The following is a 21,484-nucleotide window of genomic DNA, read 5'->3' as shown; positions in this document are numbered from 1 at the left end:
ACTTTAGTTTTCCTACATTTGTTTTCATTCCGTACTCTTTATCCTTTCTCCAGAGCTATTAACGATCTGTGAACCATCAAGTAGAATTACCGTATCATCAGCAAAACTAATGCAATTTTAAAAATAAAATTTCCAGTTACCAACAATTTAAAAAGTGTAAATCGTAGTTATTTCGGAGCAGTTGCTCCATCTTCAGGGATTTCCTAAAAGATCTTTCCTGAAGTTGGAATAACAGCTTCGAAAGTTCTAGGATTTACACTTTTTAAATTGTTGGTAAGTGGGAATTTAATTTATACAATTGTATTAATACCAACGGTGCCAAATGCTTAGTAAATTAAATCTAAATCTTATGCATCTTATTTTTCCTCATTCCTTACTTAGTCCTTCTTTTTTTCTAATAAACTCCTTATCATATCTTCAAAATAAATGTTGTACAGTGTCAATAAAAGGATGTATTTTTGCTTTTCATCTCGATCTAGAGCCACGTATTCAACCGTATTTACTTTCATTATTCCTATTTGTCTCATATAACCTTTACTTAATCTTCTTTCCTTCCATTCAAAAAAGTCACATAAGGGTAGAATTTATTTTTTATTTTTAATTATATATAAACGGTAGCCTAAAAGTAAGTATCCTTTAGATAAAATTTTAATTCTGTAATATATGAGAAATTTTGATTTTTGCATTTTTTAGTAATCGACTAATATAATTACCGTTTCATTTTTTACGTGTACGAAACAAAAATGAGTTTTTATGTTTCAATGTCTGTGGAAAAATATTACGAATGTCAACTATTGTCAATCGAAAATTCCACGCAAAATTTCCTAATTTTTCTTTACCCACCTGGTTAATACTTGCGCTAACTAAACAAAAAATTTGAAAATATTTGGTATGCCGTAGATGTTTTCACGCATCCTGTACGGATAGAAAAGACAATAATTTTAAAAATTTAAGCCCTGTTGGAAAGAGATTAGTAAACAGTTCTAAATCCGCCACCAAAATTGCTTCCGTTTCAGTGAAATTAGCTAGAATCAAATCACAAAAGATTTTTGGTGCGTTAGAAGAAGTAGAATCAATCGAAACTAAATACACAAGTAAGAATTTCGAATTTTATGAAAAATAAACATATCAAAACGGACTTTATTCATGCCCTTTTACTCAGAACCAAATTTCTAAAATTTTATGTTTATTATTCACTTAACAAAGGTATTTTACGCCAAACATAAAATAATGTGTTTTTCGTGCCCAATTTCTGTCTTTTACCCCAGATTTATAGAAAACTACTAAAATACAGAACAGGGAACTATTTGTTTTCCAATTTTCAGGTCAGATTTTATAGAAAACCAGTATATTTATCCCCAAATTTGGGTGTTAAGAATTAGATTTTTTTTGCAGGAATTTGGGTTTGGAAAAATGTTACCCAAGGGGAAGAAATCAGAGCGAAATCTTTTGCCAGCATATAATCAATAACGTAGCATTTCCGAGCCAATATTTATATGAATTTTCTTCTCTATTTTCACCAGTTGTCAGGAAAGTTTGTTATATACTTCGTTAATCACTCTGTATATAAAATGAACTTTAAAAATTAGAATTTTTTTAGATAAATTTCGATGATGATAGGGCTTCTTCAATTTTAAAATAAGTTTTAGGTTCATTTTCAAGTTTCGGTATAATATTTGTACTTTACAAAAGTATCATTAAAGAATGAGATGTTGGTCGATTACGGACTTTTATAAATAAAACGGTTTTGGTCCATTAGAAGATTAGATGGGTACTTAAGCATTTTGTATTATATAAAAGGTTTGACATGATGACATGAGATAATAAGGAAAAATGTCTTAAATAAATTAGAACGAAAAATTTTTATTGCTTTATGAACATTTTCGAAGATATTATTTTTAACATTGATTATTTATTTTTATTTCGATTTTTTTTTTTGTTGAGTGCATCAATCCGCTTTCCCTTCCCCGAAGACGAACATAAAGTAATAGCACAACTCTAGGGGGTGCCTTTGCCTCAAACTGCCCTCAGGCAGCCGGGACTCGGTCTTTTGTTGAGCCACAAGGTAGTCCCCGCCCAAACATTGACGGTGGGACACCTAAGCGGCCACCCCTCCCGGGCGGGGCTGTCCCAACCCTAAAGTCATCACAAGAGTGAAGACGATGATTCAATTACGGGCGCCGGCCCTACAGCCATGGCTCTTACGGGCATGCAGTGCGAATACTTAGCCTCCGTTGGACAGTCCTTACGGAGATTCCCCTCAGCCCCACAATTGAAACATCGCACCCGCCTGTCAGGACCGCCGCAGGTCCCCGCCTGCTCTTAACAATAACAACGCTCTTCGTCGGACCTTCTGGACACCCGACAAGACACCCACCCGACTCTAATTCGGCCAACCTGCAACAATTCTGTCGCCAAAAGAGGAGGGACCGCGACCGTTACCACTTTTGTTTCGCCATATGACGCCCTCAGGGGGTCACGAGTAAGTGTACCCGCCGTGACCAAACTGACTTCAATCTTGTCCAATATTGGTTGCCTTAACATAGTAGCCACATCTCCTATGTCTTGGACCGGTACGTGAATGTTCTCTCCCGGACCTTTGCGCGCCGACACTATTATACGATTAATTAATTACATTATTTTATTTACATTCACTCGGTACGAATGAACCTGTATACCTGTAGTATAAACCTGAACGAACCTGTATACCTGTGATATGAAGCTGAATGAACCTGTCTTAACTGAACCTGTATCTGGGGGGGGAATGCGTAATCCATTTCTATTCGTCGCAGAGCCTGAATATGTGTCCCTTGGCATCGGGTTTCTCAAATTAAATTGCGGGTATGGGACAACTAAAGAGTGCTCGCTTATTCTTTTATAAATACTGGAGATGATCAAAAGACATAGCAGTCGTGTGTCACGGGCTAGTAGGCGTTGTTGTATACATGAGAAAGTTTATACTCTTTTCGTCGGTATAATGGCCGATACTGTACGATAACTCATAACTTATTCACAATATCGTTACTATTTTCAATATCGTTGACTATTTTCGTAACCATAGAGAATGTAGATAATACCAATTTATAATTTTAATTATCCTCTTAACTTGAAAAGGTTAATTGAGGCTTGAATATATCACTTTCACAGGAAGATTTCACGAAACAACTTAACTCTCTCACTGAAGACAAAATATTGAACGGATAAACAAGTCCCCGGGCCGTAGTGCACATTGATACAAAAGCTTTCTTTAGGCAACCGTAATCTCCTGCCATCTATTCCCAAAATAGAAAATTAGCTTCGGCCGGTACTGTACGACGGCCGATACTGTAGGACTCTGCCCTACGTTGAAGTCGTTTTAATTGATTAATTGATCCGTAGCTAATGTGAATTTAAATAGAGTTGTTGCTGAAGATTCATTATAGAAAAGTAATCTTATATAAAATCAATAAAATAATTTAAAAGTCTGCCGTATAAAAAATGTATCGTATACAAAGCCGAAAATTCGTTTGTTTATCAGTCTGTCTGTTTGCTTTCGAAGCACGCGAGAACCAACCGAGCGTTGTTTGCAAATTTGAAGGATACATTTATGTTATTCCAGAAAAGGTTTTAAGCCATAGAGTCAGGCCCTAGCCCTCTAGGGGATGAAGTCGTCAATTAAAGAAATTCATAAAAAAGAAAAATTAATAATTAATTACAATTCAATAATTAATTTTTGTCGCAATGACAAGAGAAATAAGTTCTGAATTTTTTGTCATTATTTTTTACACTTAGTTATCATAGTTACTACTATTCTGCCTTACGTAATTTAATTTCTTTTCCAGGATTTTATAAAGCCTATATACTTTAATTGTTATTTATCAGTAATACTCTCACAACTGAGACGGTAAAGAACACTGCGGTGCCCCTCGGCTGGGAGGTCGACCGGCTAATATTACATAGTTGCCTCACGAAGAAAGACAGAAATTTTCCTATCTTGTTCCACCCGTTAAAATAATGAAAAAAGTATTTTAAACATAGGTGTGAAAACACTTTGTTTTCTAGTCACGACTAGCATAAGATTCGCTAGCCGAATACGGCCCTAATAATAAAATGAACCCCTACTGTAATTTTTTTGGACCCAAATTGAGTAAAGTTGGTGGTTTCTTATGTAATTTCAGCTAGGAAATAGGATAAAATAGATCCGACAACTGTAATTCTAGTAGTTACCATATCCGACGTAAATCAGAAAAATTCAGTGTCGAAAAAAAGTATTTTTTAGGTTTGTAGGACACAAGCTTTGTTAAATGATTAATAATCCGGAAAATATAGTAATAAAACTTGTGGAGAATTTAATTTTGAGAAAATAATTATAAATACAGCCGATAAAAAGTAAATAAAAACTTTTAAAATTTGTTTGTTTTTTTTTTGTTGAAGCACAACTCGTGAAAGATAGATAATATAAATCGTATTATTCTTTCTATATTTAAAAAACAATATTCTTAAAATAGCAAAACAAAAAATAAATAAATGAACTGATGATAATAATAAAACTCAATTGCAGTAATTGTTCGAAATGCCCTCCTTCCCAAAGTACACAGCGCTCTCCACCGGACGTAAAATATTTCCGGTGGCTTCCCATTTCATCTTAGGATTTTAATGAGTAGTTTCTCTTTATTATTAAGTTTTTTTAGTAAACTATCCCCTTCATGTATCTCCGGATAAAGTAATCTGCCGGCCTCCGTGGCGTGAATGATAGCGTCTCGGCCTTTCACCCGGAGGTCCTGGGTTCGAATCCCGGTCAAGCATGACATTTTTCACACTACAAAACACACATCTCATCATCTGCGGAAAGAATTGCTTGACTACGGACCCGGACGTTAAAAAACAAAAAAATAAAATAAAATTATCTACTGAACGTTTATGATGGCCAAGCGATTGGTCCTTGACGTCGAATCCAGTTTTTAGAAATTAAATTCAAGCGAATTCTATCTAAGAAAGAAACATGTGGGAAAAAATACTTGTTTTTCGATACCGAATTTTATGTTTTACGTCGGATATCTTAAAAACCACTGGATTTACAGTTCTGGGACCTATTTTATCCTATTTCGCAGCTGAAATTACAAAAGAAACCATCAACTTTACTCCTCAATCGCAAAAATTACAGTAGGGCTTTTTTTTTATTAGAAGAGCTGAAATCCGGGCGAAATCTTTCGCTAGCCGTAACTCGAAAATAATATTTCTGCAGACCTATGTTTATACGTGCTTTTTTAATCGTTTTCACCAGTAGAACATGTCCCAAAAGTTTCTCAGTTTCTTCGTGGAACACCATCTGCATAAAAACGTTGAAATTTTCAACTTCTCTTAATTTTTAATATTATATCGCGATGTTTAAAAGAAAACTACTCTGTACAACCTCTTTTTATCGAATATTTTTTGTAGAATTACGTTTTAAAAACGTTATTTTCTATCCGTTATTAAAAGTTGGTTTTTTAAACGCCGATGTGTACGTTTTCGTGTAACAGAGAAAGCTAATGAACGAACGAGTAACGAAAACAGAAGTTTTAAAGCGACCGATGATGGTTTTTAGTAGTCAAAAGGAGGGTAGAGTTAGGTGGAGGAGATTTTAGATGACGAAACAGATGTCGTAATTAGTACAACACTGTTCTATATAGACAGTAGTAATAGCAGTTAACCGAACAGAGTGGCTCTGTAGTTACAGCGAGGCGGCTGTTGTATTCTATTTAATGTCTGAAACGCTGAAAAGACATTTAACTTTGATGTTCCGTACAGTTTTAATGTTTAATGCGTTTAACAGATGTTACAACGTTAATATAATCCGCTTCCCTCTCCTCCACCCGCCCCCAGCAGGTCGTAAACGTAAAAATATCCTTAATATACATAACTACCGCACGGGTCTACTACCGCGTTGAACCGCAACAAAGCGACGTTTGACGATTCCATCCTATATACTAGAATAAAATTGAAGCCTAGTCGGTATAATGTTACAAGAAATCAAGGGACACGTGAGCAAATAAAATCTTCCCGCTACGACCGTTATATTTTATTATTTAATTAACTAAATTACTCGGTAGTAAACCGGTTAATATTTCTTACATGCACAGCGCTCAATTTAAAACGGAAGTACCGTTATTTGTTAATTAATTTTAAATTGTTCAATAAATTTCAAGGTAATAAACATTCGCCACCTTTTTTTTTTTTTTTTGTCTTCAGTCATTTAACTGGTTTGATGCAGCTCTCCAAGATTCCCTATCTAGTGCTAGTCGTTTCATTTCAGTATACCCTCTACATCCTACATCCCTAACAATTTGTTTTACATATTCCAAACGTGGCCTGCCTACACAATTTTTCCCTTCTACCTGTCCTTCCAATATTAAAGCGACTATTCCAGGATGCCTTAGTATGTGGCCTATAAGTCTGTCTCTTCTTTTAACTATATTTTTCCAAATGCTTCTTTCTTCATCTATTTGCCGCAACACCTCTTCATTTGTCACTTTATCCACCCGTCTGATTTTTAACATTCTCCTGTAGCACCGCATTTCAAAAGCTTCTAATCTTTTCTTCTCAGATACTCCGATCGTCCAAGTTTCACTTCCATATAAAGCGGCACTCCAAACATACACTTCAAAAATCTTTTCCTGACATTTAAATTAATTTTTGATGTAAACAAATTATATTTGTTACTGAAGGCTCGTTTAGCTTGTGCTATTCGGCATTTTATATCGCTCCTGCTTCGTCCATCTTTAGTAATTCTACTTCCCAAATAACAAAATTCTTCTACCTCCATAATGTTTCTCCTCCTATTTTCACATTCAGCGGTCCATCTTTGTTATTTCTACTACATTTCATTACTTTTGTTTTGTTCTTGTTTATTTTCATGCGATAGTTCTTGCGTAGGACTTCATCTATGCCGTTCATTGTTTCTTCTAAATCCTTTTTATTCTCAGCTAGAATTACTATATCATCAGCAAATCGTAGTATCTTTATCTTTTCACCTTGTACTGTTACTCCGAATCTAAATTGTTCTTTAACCTCATTAACTGCTAGTTCCATGTAAAGATTAAAAAGTAACGGAGATAGAGAACATCCTTGTCGGACTCCCTTTCTTATTATGGCTTCTTTCTCATGTTCTTCAATTGCTATTGTTGCTGTTTGGTTCCTGTACATGTTAGCAATTGTTCTTCTATCTCTGTATTTGAACCCTAATTTTTTTTAAATGCTGAACATTTTATTCCAGTCTACGTTATCGAATGCCTTTTCTAGGTCTATAAACGCCAAGTATGTTGGTTTGTTTTTCTTTAATCTTCCTTCTACTATTAATCTGAGGCCTACAATTGCTTCCCTTGTCCCTATACTTTTCCTGAAACCAAATTGGTCTTCTCCTAACACTTCCTCCACTCTCCTCTCAATTCTTCTGTATAGAATTCTAGTTAAGATTTTTGATGCATGACTAGTTAAACTAATTGTTCTGTATTCTTCACATTTATCTGCCCCTGATTTTATCGCCACCTTTAAATATTTATATATATTAGCGTGAAAGACCGATACCTGGCAAACATCGATATTTTCTGGTGAATGTCAACACGTACCTAATACGTCGGTGAAAGACCGAAATATTTGCTTATTCGTACCTTCGCCGGTATATGTCGACAAACACATATAAGCTCTGTTGAGGGTCGAAACGATAACTAGAAATTAAAAAAATCATCCGATACCAGTCTGAGGTAAAGATGTTGCGAGAAACCCTTCAAAAAAAAGGAAGACTAAATTTAAGCCAAACAAAACCTATAATCGCTCTCCTCGTATAATTAAAGTTAAACATACAAATTATATATATTATTCTCCGATACTGGAGTCGATTAATCAAGTTCACCGCATTTGCAAAATAAGTTTAATCAAATTTTCACGATTTTATAAATTGAAAGGGATAATTAGGATAAATACAATATGTTAACTGCACGGATAAACGATAACAATAAATGGTCAGACGGCTGCCCGTTGTTCGGTCTTTTATAAAAATATTTTTATTCAACTTTCACCATCAGCGCATGCTGAATGCGGTCAATTTGATAATCGCCTCCAATATTATTACATGTTATTCTCCAATACCGGTATTTAAATTCGGTTTTAAAATTTCAACGGATATATTCAATTTGATCATCGCTGAATCCATTTTGACTACTTTCGGCGTGACGTCTGTACGACGTACGTATGTATCTCGCATAACTCAAAAACGGTTAGCCGTTTTGGATTTTGAACTTTTTCTTAACTGCACTAATATAAGCCCTCATTGAGAGCTTTACAACGATAAACGGTTACTTATTTTCATCGGTTCCAGAGTTATAGCTAAATAAAATTATAATTAATGAAATATTTGGATCTTACAAGGGGAAAGCACATCGGTTCGAATCAAACTTCATCTCCTTTTTTTAACTTTTTTTTAAAATTCATTAATAATTATTGACCTCTTTAAATAAAAATTTACTATAAATAGTAATTCAATTACTGCGCAGTGCAGGTGAGGAAGCGATTGATAGATTATACAAACTGGTGTGTAATATTTATGAAAATGGGGAATTTCCATCAGACTTCAAAAAAAGTGTTATAGTTATGATACCAAAGAAAGCAGGGGCAGATAAATGTGAAGAATACAGAACAATTAGTTTAACTAGTCATGCATCAAAAATCTTAACTAGAATTTTATACAGAAGAATTGAGAGGAGAGTGGAAGAAGTGTTAGGAGAAGACCAATTTGGTTTCAGGAAAAGTATAGGGACAAGGGAAGCAATTTTAGGCCTCAGATTAATAGTAGAAGGAAGATTAAAGAAAAACAAACCGACATACTTGGCGTTTATAGACCTAGAAAAGGCTTTCGATAACGTAGACTGGAATAAAATGTTCAGCATTTTAAAAAAATTAGGGTTCAAATACAGGGAGAGAAGAACAATTGCTAACATGTACAGGAACCAAACAGCAACAATAACAATTGAAGAACATAAGAAAGAAGCCCTAATAAGAAAGGGAGTCCGACAAGGATGTTCCCTATCGCCGTTACTTTTTAATCTTTACATGGAACTAGCAGTTAATGATGTTAAAGAACAATTTAGATTCGGAGTAACAGTACAAGGTGAAAAGATAAAGATGCTACGATTTGCTGAAGATATAGTAATTCTAGCCGAGAGTAAAAAGGATTTAGAAGAAACAATGAACGGCATAGATGAAGTCCTACGCAAAAACTATCGCATGAAAATAAATAAGAACAAAACAAAAGTAATGAAATGTAATAGAAATAACAAAGATGGACCACTGAATGTGAAAATAGGAGGAGAAAAGATTATGGAGGTAGAAGAATTTTGTTATTTGGGAAGTAAAATTACTAAAGATGGACGAAGCAGGAGCGATATAAAATGCCGAATAGCACAAGCTAAACGAGCCTTCAGTCAGAAATATAATTTGTTTACATCAAAAATGAATTTAAATGTCAGGAAAAGATTTTTGAAAGTGTATGTTTGGAGTGTCGCTTTATATGGAAGTGAAACTCGGACGATCGGAGTATCTGAGAAGAAAAGATTAGAAGCTTTTGAAATGTGGTGCTATAGGAAAATGTTAAAAATCAGATGGGTAGATAAAGTGACAAATGAAGAGGTATTGCGGCAAATAGATGAAGAAAGTAGCATTTGGAAAAATATAGTTAAAAGAAGAGACAGACTTATAGGCCACATACTAAGGCATCCTGGAATAGTCGTTTTAATATCGGAAGGACAGGTAGAAGGGAAAAATTGTGTAGGCAGGCCACGTTTGGAGTATGTAAAACAAATTGTTGGGGATGTAGGATGTAGAGGGTATACTGAAATGAAACGACTAGCACTAGATAGGGAATCTTGGAGAGCTGCATCAAACCAGTCAAATGACTGAAGAAAAAAAAAAAAAAAAAAGTAATTCAATAATAAAAATATAAAAAAAATATCAGAATTTATTAATGGAATAAAATTTGATGTACTTTTCACTTTAAAAAATGTGTATATGTAATTTAATAGGCGTACAAGAAAGTCATGTGGTGTCCACATCACTTTTTTTTTTACTTTACGAGGGTTTCTGGTAATCTATTTACTTTAGAGAATGGTATTGGGTGATTTTTTTTTAATTCCTAGTTATAGTTTCGATCGCCAGCAGAGCTTATCTCTGTTTGTCAACAAATACCGGCGAAGGTTTGAATAAGCAGCTATTACGGCCTTTTACATATTTGGTATGTGTCAACATTCACCGGAGAATATCCACATTCTCTAATCTCGGTCTTTAACGGAAATTATATTTATATATACACACCAAGGGTCGTTCTGAAAGTTCTCCACATGATTTGTCAAGTATGATCCTTTAGATGAAGTGCTATGAAGTTTCTGACGCGTGCGTTCATTTGATTTTTTTTTTGTAGCGATCGAGTAAAGCAAACAAATTTTCATGTTCTCTGAAAAACGGATAAAATTTAGCAACTCAAGCTAAAGTAATAAAGTACTTTGTTTTAAAAAATTTAAACCCAACGGATGTACAAAAAGAGTAGATTCCGTTTTAAAGGATTTTTCCGTTCATTTTCGACGGTAAAAAAGTGAGCTGCTGAATTTGAACGTATTTGCACTTCCAACACCTCCTATTCAAAATGATAAAACGCTCGGGACCCAAAAACCTGCTTTCACTGACGGAATTGTCACAAAAATGCAAAATATCTCGATAGATTGATTTCACTATAGTTTACAGATTTTTTTGATATAAAAAAGATTTCCGCTCGATGGGTTCAGCGTTTCTTAACGATCGACAGTAAACGCCTTCGACTGAAGAATTCTCAAGGCTTTTTACCTATTTAAACACGATTCGTCTAATTTTTTTAACGTTTTATAGCAGGAGATAAAATATGGATTCAGCGTTACACGTCAGAAACTATAAAGTAGTTTGGAGCAGATGAACGTACATATCAAAGAAAGCCAAAGCAGTTCCATTTGCAGGAAAACTCACGATGTTTTGGGGATCGTAATGTGCGGTAATCGTAGATTACCCGGACAAAAAGTAGAACTATCTCCGGGGAATATTACCAAATGTGGACGTTTAGATATCCACATCTGGCAGAAAAATAAACACTCTTTCACCACTACAATAATTCCTGTACACAGATCTCGAGTAGTTGCTGTAAAACTTCATAACCTACGCTTCAAAGTGGATCTACAATAAGCACCAAATTAAGTGCTTTGGTCAAGCACAAAATTTAACTCTCAGCGGTTACTTACTATTCCCAAACCTGAAGAAATGGTTCGCTGAAGGAAATTTTATTTCAGACTATATAAAGGTCGGGACAACCGCTTTTTTTCAGAATTGGACAAATCACTTCATACTGAGTGTATTAAAAGGTTGGAGAGGCGATGGCCTAAATACATGAATTCCTTAGCGATTACGCTGAAGAACAAAAATAAAATTTGTGAAAACCTTGTGGTTTCTTAGTCAGCCCGAGCCGAGAACTTTCTGAACGTTCCTGGTATATATATATATATATATATATATATATATATATATATATATATATTATTAAAAGCCTTTTTTTAAACCGGTTTACAGGAACACTTAATAACAACAGGCGATCCAAAAATCACGAAATCCAAAATTTACAAATTGTAATATAGGGAAAATTACTACTATTATACATTCGTAGCACTGAACATTTCTCATTAACACGTGTAATTTCTTTAAATAAACACTTCTTCACCATCAACTGGTGTTCTGTATGGCAGTAGATCCCTTACGCCACCACTGTCTCCATCCACTTCTATCTCAAGCCTTTCCCTTCGTCGCCTTTAGTTTCCAATCATCAACTAATCGGTCCTTTAACTTCTTTTGTTGCTTCTTCCGTAGATCTAGATAAAAAAAAATTATTTTTGGGACATTTAACAGAAGAATCTGCCATCATAACGTAATGCAAGGGATAAAAATCATAAAGATTTTTATTTAGTGATTTTCCTGTCGTCTTTTGTACTGTAATACCTTGAATTCCTGAAGAAGTTCCTCAATTTTAGCAGAAATTTCCTATTCCCAGGAGAACAGAGCGTCCTGTACTATCACTCTTCATCCGTTTACTGCGCAAGCCGTTTCTAATGACGGAAACTCCTTATACGAGGAATAACACGATCCCTTCACCCTTAGCCGCTTGTATATACTAGGAATTATTTGTATATATTAGGTATATTCTACCAATATATACGAGGCTTGGTTGATAAATTTTGCACACTAGCGTGCCACACGAAGACAAAAGGTACTATCGAGTTGGTCGTGGCAGCACATGATAGCTAAAATCCCCCTCTACATTCCTGCTATAATGCGTTAAAATCCGTTTACCGGTTTGTTTTCAGTAGCAGTTAAAATGGAGTCGAGTACAGTCAATATGTCAACACGGTTAAAACAACGCGCAATGATCGAATTTTTAACAGCAGAAAATGTGAAGCCTACGAATATTTGTCATCGTTTAAAAGTGATTTACGGTAGTGAAACTGCTGACAGGTGTAGTGTGAATAGGTGATCGTTGAAATTTCGCGAATGTAAAGCCGGTAAAGCGACAATTGAAGATGCATCTCGCAGCGGACGACCAGTTTCTATGACTGACGAGAAACATCGAAAGAAGGTGGACGATTTGCTTCAAAGTGACCGGCGAATCATCTAGCAACGCATCGCTATTCAGTTAGGGATATCTAAAGAACGAGTAGGCATATTATCGAGCATTTGGCTTACCGTAAAATCTGTCCACGATGGGTACCGTGCAAACTGACGAACTAACAAAAGCAGCGTCGTGTCGAATGTTGCGAAGAACCTTTACAGCGATATCGTACTGAAGGAAACGACTTGGTTTTTAATATTGTGACCGCGACTGCTTACCGCTCAAAAATTCTTTCAATTTTCCAAATAAACGGCAAATTACCTCCTCAGAAGAAGGTAAGTCCGGACTATATAGTGGGTGATCGTAGATTTCCCATCCAAATGTACTCAGTAAATCACGTATCCACCCGCAACATGTGGACGGGCATTTCGTGCAGCAGGATGACGCCATCCGTCAGCTGCCCACGACGCCGATTTTAAATGGCGCGCCGTAAATTACGTAGAGCTTCGAAGTAGACTTCTGCATTTATAATCGTTTCACGTGGCATGAAATCAATCAGGAGTATGCCAAACCGATCCCAAAACACTGTGGTCATCGGTTTGCGTCCAAATGGCTGTGGCTTGACCTTTGTCGGTTGCTGATTGAGGATGACGCCATTTACTTTATCGGCCTGTAACACGAAATCCATGTTTCTTCGCCGGTAACAACTGAATTAAGGAACACATATTTTTCTGTGTAGCGAGTCAAAAATTCCAAAGCAGATCCCATTTGGATATTTTTGTAACGTTCTGTTACGACGTGCGGCACCCAATATGCACAAATCTTTGAAACAATGAAACCGATATGCACAAACAATGAAACCGATAACAGCTGTTGAAACATGAGGAAAAGAGCCAGGTCGGAAATCGTTGAGCGACGACCTTTTCTGATTTTATCATCGACGCGTTTCAACAAGTCCTCGGTGATTATCGAGAGCCTTCCCGAACGTTCTTCATCGTGCACATTAATTCTGTTATTTCTAAACCTTTCACACCATTTTCGGACGTTTCTTTCATTCACTACGTTATCAACGTATACAGCAACCATCTACCTATGAATTTCAGCCGACTTAAGGTTTCACTGGTTTAAGAAACGTATGACTCCACGTATTTCTCAGTCGGCGGCAACATCAATTTTCCTATTCATTTTATAACGTAATAAGTCAGAGTAATCAAAGATACTAAAACGCGGAGACTTACTGACAACTCTGCAGTGTGTCCATTACTAGCGTAGCCATGAACGACACAGGTTCGCCATCTTAAGAAGAGAAATTTCCCAGCAGTATTTACTTTAGAGATATTCCTCGTATAAATTGAAAAAAAGAATTCAAAATAGTTATTTTTTAGTTCGCTTTTTAATAGGTTATATTTTTATTATTTACGTAAAATTTATTATTCTTTTTACTTTTCCCTTATATTATTTTAATTATAAATGCTTATTTTTATCAATAATTTTACGCAAGACATACATACTTATTTTTTTTTATAAATATATTCATCAGGCTAAATTATTTAGATCGGTTGAAATTATTGGTATAAATGATCTGTGTCTTTTTAAATGGATGGGAGGGTAGAAGCTGTAAAAACGTGTAAGGGGATGGACAGAAAGCTGATAGTGGATTTCCGACCATAATATATTACAGTAAGGGATGGACGGGTAACTAATTTACGGAGTTAACCTTGCTTCAAATGGCAAAATGGGATTTGTTACAGTCCGTTGAACAGTAAATCCTATATATATATATATATATATATATATATATATATAAAGAGAGAAAGAGAGAACGGGGATGAGTGAGTAGTTGATTGGGAGGAGAGGAAAGAGACTGTGTAATATGACTATTTTGTTTTGTAAAATATATTTCGTTGGATGTTAGTTAACGTATCAAGTGTACATATAATGAATATACACGTATAGGTCGATTTGATATGATAGGGGAAGTTATAGAAGGTAGGGGATGGTAAAACAAAAAGCAGCAGAATAGGGGAAATATCAAGCGGTGAACGAAGTTAACGGGAGAGAATCTAGTACTATAAAACATTGTTTTAGAATGTTCAGCCTATTAAAAAATCGGCTTTTTTACTGAACTACTTTACGTATATTACTGTAAAAAACCCTTCTATCCTGTAACCACCTATCCAACCCTCACCCACCAGAAAACACCAACCGATCTTTTTTTTTTTAATTATATTAATAATCAAACTCGACCATCTCTCTTAATCAAATTACAAAATTCAACATTCTTTTTATTTAACATCATTAAACCATATGTAAAACTCACACACACACACTCGCAGAGAGAGAACACACAGAAGAGAATAATAAAGTAAACCTCACTAGATATATACGTTATTGCAACCAAAAAAAAAATTATATAATAAGATTATAACCAATATTAAAGGATTTCAAACACCATTAATTTTATTAAAAAGTTATTACATACCAATTAAAGCTAAAATTATTATTATTATAATAGTATAAAAGGTTACTTCATTTATAATGAAACGTGATTATTAAAAACTCCCTTTATCGTTTGCAGGGTTCGCTTCATCCCCTCCCTCCCGCTTTTCCATTGTACCGTCACTAACATAGGTAGGATTCCCTTATTCATTTTAATAACACGGTACTACGTAATCTGTTAGATTCTAAATCCGTAACAGGTTGTAGACAACCTGCAATGATATTCTCTCCTGAAAACGGCCGTACAAATTATTACCAAGAATATTAAGCATCCCATGACGAGCTTAGTAGAAAAAAAGAGAAATCAAGTAGCATTCTGGTGCAAAACAAAAAAAATATATGTACTTTATTATTGAATCCGTTGAGGAAATCATCCTATTGTAAATTATTTTATTTGAGTAAATTATAACATCTGAGTCATTTTATAAGTAGGAGCTGCAAACTTATATGTACTCATATATATCACTACATCAAGAAACTGAAACTATTGTAATAGCAAAACAAGTTAATAAATGAAATAAAAAATACATTTAAAAAAACTTTTTAAAAACCACTCATAATGCACTAAAAAGTCAAAAATAAAAACCGTGTAAAAAAATTTTAAAAAGCTTTCAAAAATTAAACGCACTAAAAGGTAGAAAATAATTTTAGAACGGTATCTCAAAATGGATTTGACAACAAGCTTTATTTTTTCATATGCGTGATGAATAGCCTAAAGCGTGGAGTGCTACACCCCACTTTTTAGGCCATTTGGCAAAAACATCAAATTTTTAATTTGAAGCTATGACTTTCACGTAATCTTACATATTACCATCACACGCTTGTTGTAAAATCCATTCTCAGGTACCGTCCTGAAATTACTTTTTACCTTTTACTGTGTTTAATTTAAGAGCGGTGATTTAAATTTTTTTCTACATATATTCTACTTTTTAATCTTCATAAGTTTATACTTTACAGCTGCGCTAGCGCACAGTTTTGAGCGATCTTTCCAAGTTTTCATGCCTCCTATTTCCAATACCGTAGACAAGAGGAGCTTTCGAAGTTCATATATCTTAAAATATTACTGTATATAAATCTTAGGTCTCTAGTCTCATATTAAAATCTGTCATCCATTCATACACTGAACCGGTCAGTAATGTCACTCAATACACCAAAGGAAATTCCGGATTTCCAAACTCCAGGCATAATTTAACAAAAGTTGCGGGCAATTTGTTTCACACCGTGAATGCGGTCGCGTGTTAAAGTTCTGTCGGCAGTGAAATTGCTTTTTAGATTTCTTTTTGTACTTTTATGAACCTTTTCGATTTTTTTTGTTGTAATTTTAAGGTGATTTTGATCTTAATTTGTAATCTACGCGGGGAAAATTGGCACTTCTCTCTGTTGAGTCTAAAACCTAAAAATATTCATTAAGAGGACTGTAAATCCAAGGGGTGGTTCATCCGTCTGGTGGATGTATTTTCATCGGATACTTTTTTAATATATGGAAACCTTTGCTTTGAGGTTAAAATCTGCTTTTTAGCTGACCGACAAGCTTTCCATCCAGCTGGGAAGAAGTCGGCGTTTAGCAGTTGTCATGTGTAAATTTATTCCACTGGCTGTTAATTCTCGATGTTAGTCCACAGCAGATAATTTTGGATCAAGTGTACTTTTTCTCGTTTACAACCAATTAACGGCAGTTACCGTGTTCACAAGAAAGTGAAATATATATAACTTTTGAAGTGACGGATGTTTTGGGGTCTGGGGGATGAGAAACGGGAAGGTATATCGAGATTTTTCGGAAGTCGAATCATGGTACCCATAACAATAGGTTGCTTTCTTATTAAATCTACCTAAAACGGTTTTGATGAAAAAAAACATTCCCCAGCCAGTCTACTCCCAAGATTTAAACGGAATTGAAAATCTTTTGTCAGCAGTAAAAAAAGACTCCAAAATGAATTGCGCTACAAAGATTGACCGCATTAAAGAAATAATATCGGTATGATTTCATATTAAAAAAAAAAAAAACAAAAAAATTTGTAGTACACTTGTTGAATTGAAGCTAAATCATGTGCGTGAAATGATTAAGAATAATGGAGAACATATTAATTACTAGATATTCAGAAATTGTATATGTATGATTATTTTTCAAAATAAAGCTACTTTAATTAAATAATGCCTGCGTTCGGTTCAATATGCACGCTATTGTAGTTCTTTGTATTTGAGGAAATACAACTTCAGAAAGAGGTAGTAACGTACCTTTTTCTTACAGGGTTCTTTTATTCATGAGAAAGGGGAATTTTTATTCCGGCATATATTTCAGCTGCAAAATCGTTGATATATATATATATATATATATATATATATATATATATATATATATATATGTATATCATTGATATTATAACCTGTTCCTATTAGTGTAAACATTTTCCAATCTCTCGTTGGATTGTTGGTGGGATAGATGCATAATGTCCAACGGAATGCCTTAAGCTCTTTCCTCTAAGTATTTCGCGTAGGTCCTCTAGGATTGTTTGTCTCATACTGTTGTTCATCAGAGAGTAATACGTCCTTTCTCATTACCTACTCCTTTTCTTTGTACTTAATCTCTTCTTTTTCATTATCAGTTTCGTAATCGGTTCGGAACCTGGTATTTAGATACTGAAGATGCCGTGAATTGTGTAGCCAGAGTGCATCATTGGTGTAATCTGATGTGGAATGGCTTTGACAATATGAGACACTTTAGAACCTTGTGGTAGCCTAAAAATGGCTGTTTGGGAGTTTTGTAGGTCCTAAAACCTTAGGATGATTTTAGGGTGGTCCTGAAAAGGGAAGTTTTTGTGTTGATGAGGTAGCCCTGAGAAAGGCTGTTGAGTCCGGTCGCTGGTCTCCAGCGAAGTCGGCTCGTCCAGACGGGTAGTAGTCGGGGAGTTCCGACTCGTCAATTGGAATCGAACGAATTTTCCCAAAGCGAAAGTCGGGTGCCACACTACAGCGTTCACCATACTGTGGTGGCTCCAGAGCCACACAGTGTCGGTCGTCTTCCGCCGGCGCGACCGAAGCCATTTTCACCGAGTGGCGCTCCTCCAGCTCCGTCTTCACCGCTTCGCCTCCCGACGCTAGTGAGCTTCGTGTCGGGTCGCCCAAGCCTGATGGCATCCACCGCGAGATCCTTCTTAAAGCCGGCCAAGGGACTTCTTTTTCGTCTGCTCCTGGTGGTGGTCCGCGAGAAAGTCACTCTCGCTTTGCCGTCTCCCGCTTATGTAATCGCCTGAGAGTGGTGGGCCCACTGTGAAGGGAGTGTTGCGCGGTCAGCTGGCTTGGTGGGGAGGAAAGCGTGTGCAGGCGCGTAGGTAAACTACAAGTTCCTCGGACATCTATCGGCTACCCATCGGCTTGGTCTAGTGGTGAACGCTCTTCCCAAATCAGCTGATTTGGAAGTCGAGAGTTCCCAGCGTTTAAGTCCTAGTAAAGACAGTTACTTTTACACTGATTTCAATACTAGATCGTGGATACCGGTGATCTTTGGTGGTTGGGTTTCAATTAACCACACGTCTCAGGAATGGACGAATTGAGACTGTATAAGATTACAGTTCATTTACACTCATACATATTATCCTCTGGAGTAATACCTGAACGGTAATTCCCGGAGGCTAAACAGGAAAAAGAAAGGACATTATCGGCTACCGCCGCGCTCGCCAATAGTAGGTACAGCAATTGGCAATTTTCTTTTAATAACCCCAAAAATAACACCAACTGTACTCGAAAAAGAAGGAATTAAAAGTAGAACTCGTAAAATGGAAGCAGCTTATAGACTGATGTTTACAATAAGAAATTCTTAAGGTATAAATCTATACTACGACGATACAGTAATTTGCATTATGTGCAAGCGAGTGTTGAGGAAAGTTTAATGTAATAAATCTTTTGAAAGAAGATCTAAGAATCTTAAGGAAGATTTTTGGAACCAAAAGAACAGAGGAAATTTACAGGCTAAAATCTAACAAAGAAATTTACCAAGAAATAAAATTTTTTAGAAACTGAAAAAAGAATGACTTTTTTGGTAATATTTATAGAACGGATGACGACAGATTTACTTACATAACAACTATTTCATTTTTACAAAGACAGAAAAACGAAAGTAGAGTGACACCGAGAAGGAAACCAAAACCTAGAAAAACTAAATAAAAATTTAAAAAATAACAGATGAAAATAAAATTAAACAGTTCCAGAGAATGTACAGAAGAGAAAAAATAAGCACCTACGGAAAAATGCAAAAGTATTGGAATCAACGGAAAAAATATAAAAAGAAGAAAGGACGTGCAACGAAATCTAAAAAAGTATAATCAAAAGAAAAAGAAGGATTTTTTTTTTAAACTTGTTTGTACGTACAATTATTTTACACGTGAAAAAGTGTTTTTTACACGAAAATAAATACATTTTAATTTAAACAAAATCATAAAAACAGTTTTTATAAAATTTCTTCTTTAAAATTAGGTCGGTCGTACCTATAATGGAAAAGTAAAAGCTTTTTGTATTGAGTTTAAGCTGCTTATATATTGTATACATTTATAAATCGTGAATAATAAATAGTCTGGAAAAAATGATATGTTTTAAAAATAGAACTATTAAAATAAATTAAAAAGTTACTTTGAATTACTTTTGTAGGAAATATGAATTCATTTATTATTCTCACAACATTTCTAAATATGATAGCATAAATAATTTATTTTTCTTTTCAAAAAGCTCTTTTTAGAAGACACAATAAAACAACGGTACTTACGTACTAACGCCACTGCAGCTACAGCTTTATATAAAAACAAAGAAGTCAATCGGATTTCGGTGGAAAATGGGCCGATATAGAGTTTAACATAGATTCAAAACATTCTCTTTATTAATTTTAATAAATGGTTATTTATATTTATAAATATAATTTAACCAAACTTAACCTACGCTCGCTAACCTTGACTAATTAACACCGTAATTTTTTGAGTATTTATTTAATAAATTCAGTAATTATTGCAATTATTTATTATTTAAATAATCAAATTGAATTTATTAAATAAATTCTCAAAAAATTACGTTGTTAATTAGTCAAGGTTAGCGAGCGAAGCGAGCGTAGGTTAAGTTTGGTTAAATTATATTTATAAAATAAATATTTATTTATTTATGTTAAACTCTATATCGGCCCATTTTCCAGCGAAATCCGATTGACTACTTTTGTTTTTAAATAAATCTGTAACTGCAGTGGCGTTAATACGTAAGTACCAAAAGAACTTCAGGTAAGTTTCATTGCCGCCCTCCGTGCCGCGAGTGGTAGCATCTCGGCCTTTCATTCGGAGGTCCCAGGTTCGAATCCCGATCATGCATGGTATTTTCACACGCTACGAAAAATAACATTCATCCCATCCTATGAAGTAAATACCTAACGATGGTAAAACAAAATTTCCTTGCCTTTAATTTTCTTTGTATCCGCACTTCTTTCATCCTTATAGTGTTCCTTCGTTTTTTAAGTCCATTTTCTTCCACCGGTTGATTTTTTCCTAAAAAATTTGTTTTTTAAGTCGCTTCTTTATAAAATGTTCTGTCCTGTAGTTTCTATATGTTTTCTTATTTCCTAAACCATACGGGTTTGGATTTTTAACAGTTTATCAAATCAAACTTCTACTGTGACAGTTACTTTGTGTTAATTTTAGTCTTTTTTTACTTTATTGTACGAAATAAAGGAAGTATTGTGATCGCGAAAAATTTCGTTTTGAGATTTCAACGGAAGTATCCATTTTGACCATCCTTGAATCAATTTTGACTACATTCGACGTGTCGCCTGTACGTACATACGTATATATCTCGCATAACTCAAAAACGATTAGCCACAGAATGTTGAAATTTTGGATTTAGGATTGTTGTAACATCTAGATGTACCTCCTCTTTTGACTGCAATCGACTTGACCAAAAATGTCCAAAAAAGCCCAAAATCGAAAACACTAGGAATTTGGACATTAACTGCAGAAATATATCGTTGAGAGCTTTTCAACAATATATCATCATAAGTGTTACTTATTTTCATTGGTTCCAGAGTTATAGCTAAATAAAATTTTAATTAATGAAATATTTGATGTTACAAGAGGAAGGCATATCGGTATCGGTTTGAATCCGACTTCATTTCCTTTTTTTTTTAATTTAAATATATTGATTTATTAATAATTATTAACCTCTGATTGAAAAAGATATATAAAAAAATCAAAAATTATTATTAATGAAGAAATAAACTTTATGTATTACTTTAATTTTATGTACTTTTTTTTGTTTATGTATTTTTCATTTTAACTCCAAATTTTTACATAGTTTAATAATTACTAATAAATCAATGTATTTAAATTAAAA

This window comes from Lycorma delicatula, chromosome 12 (assembly GCF_047948215.1).
Source record: "Lycorma delicatula isolate Av1 chromosome 12, ASM4794821v1, whole genome shotgun sequence".
NCBI lineage: Eukaryota > Metazoa > Arthropoda > Insecta > Hemiptera > Fulgoridae > Lycorma > Lycorma delicatula.
The sequence above is the reverse complement of the archived record's forward strand: the minus strand, read 5'-3'. Positions refer to the sequence as shown.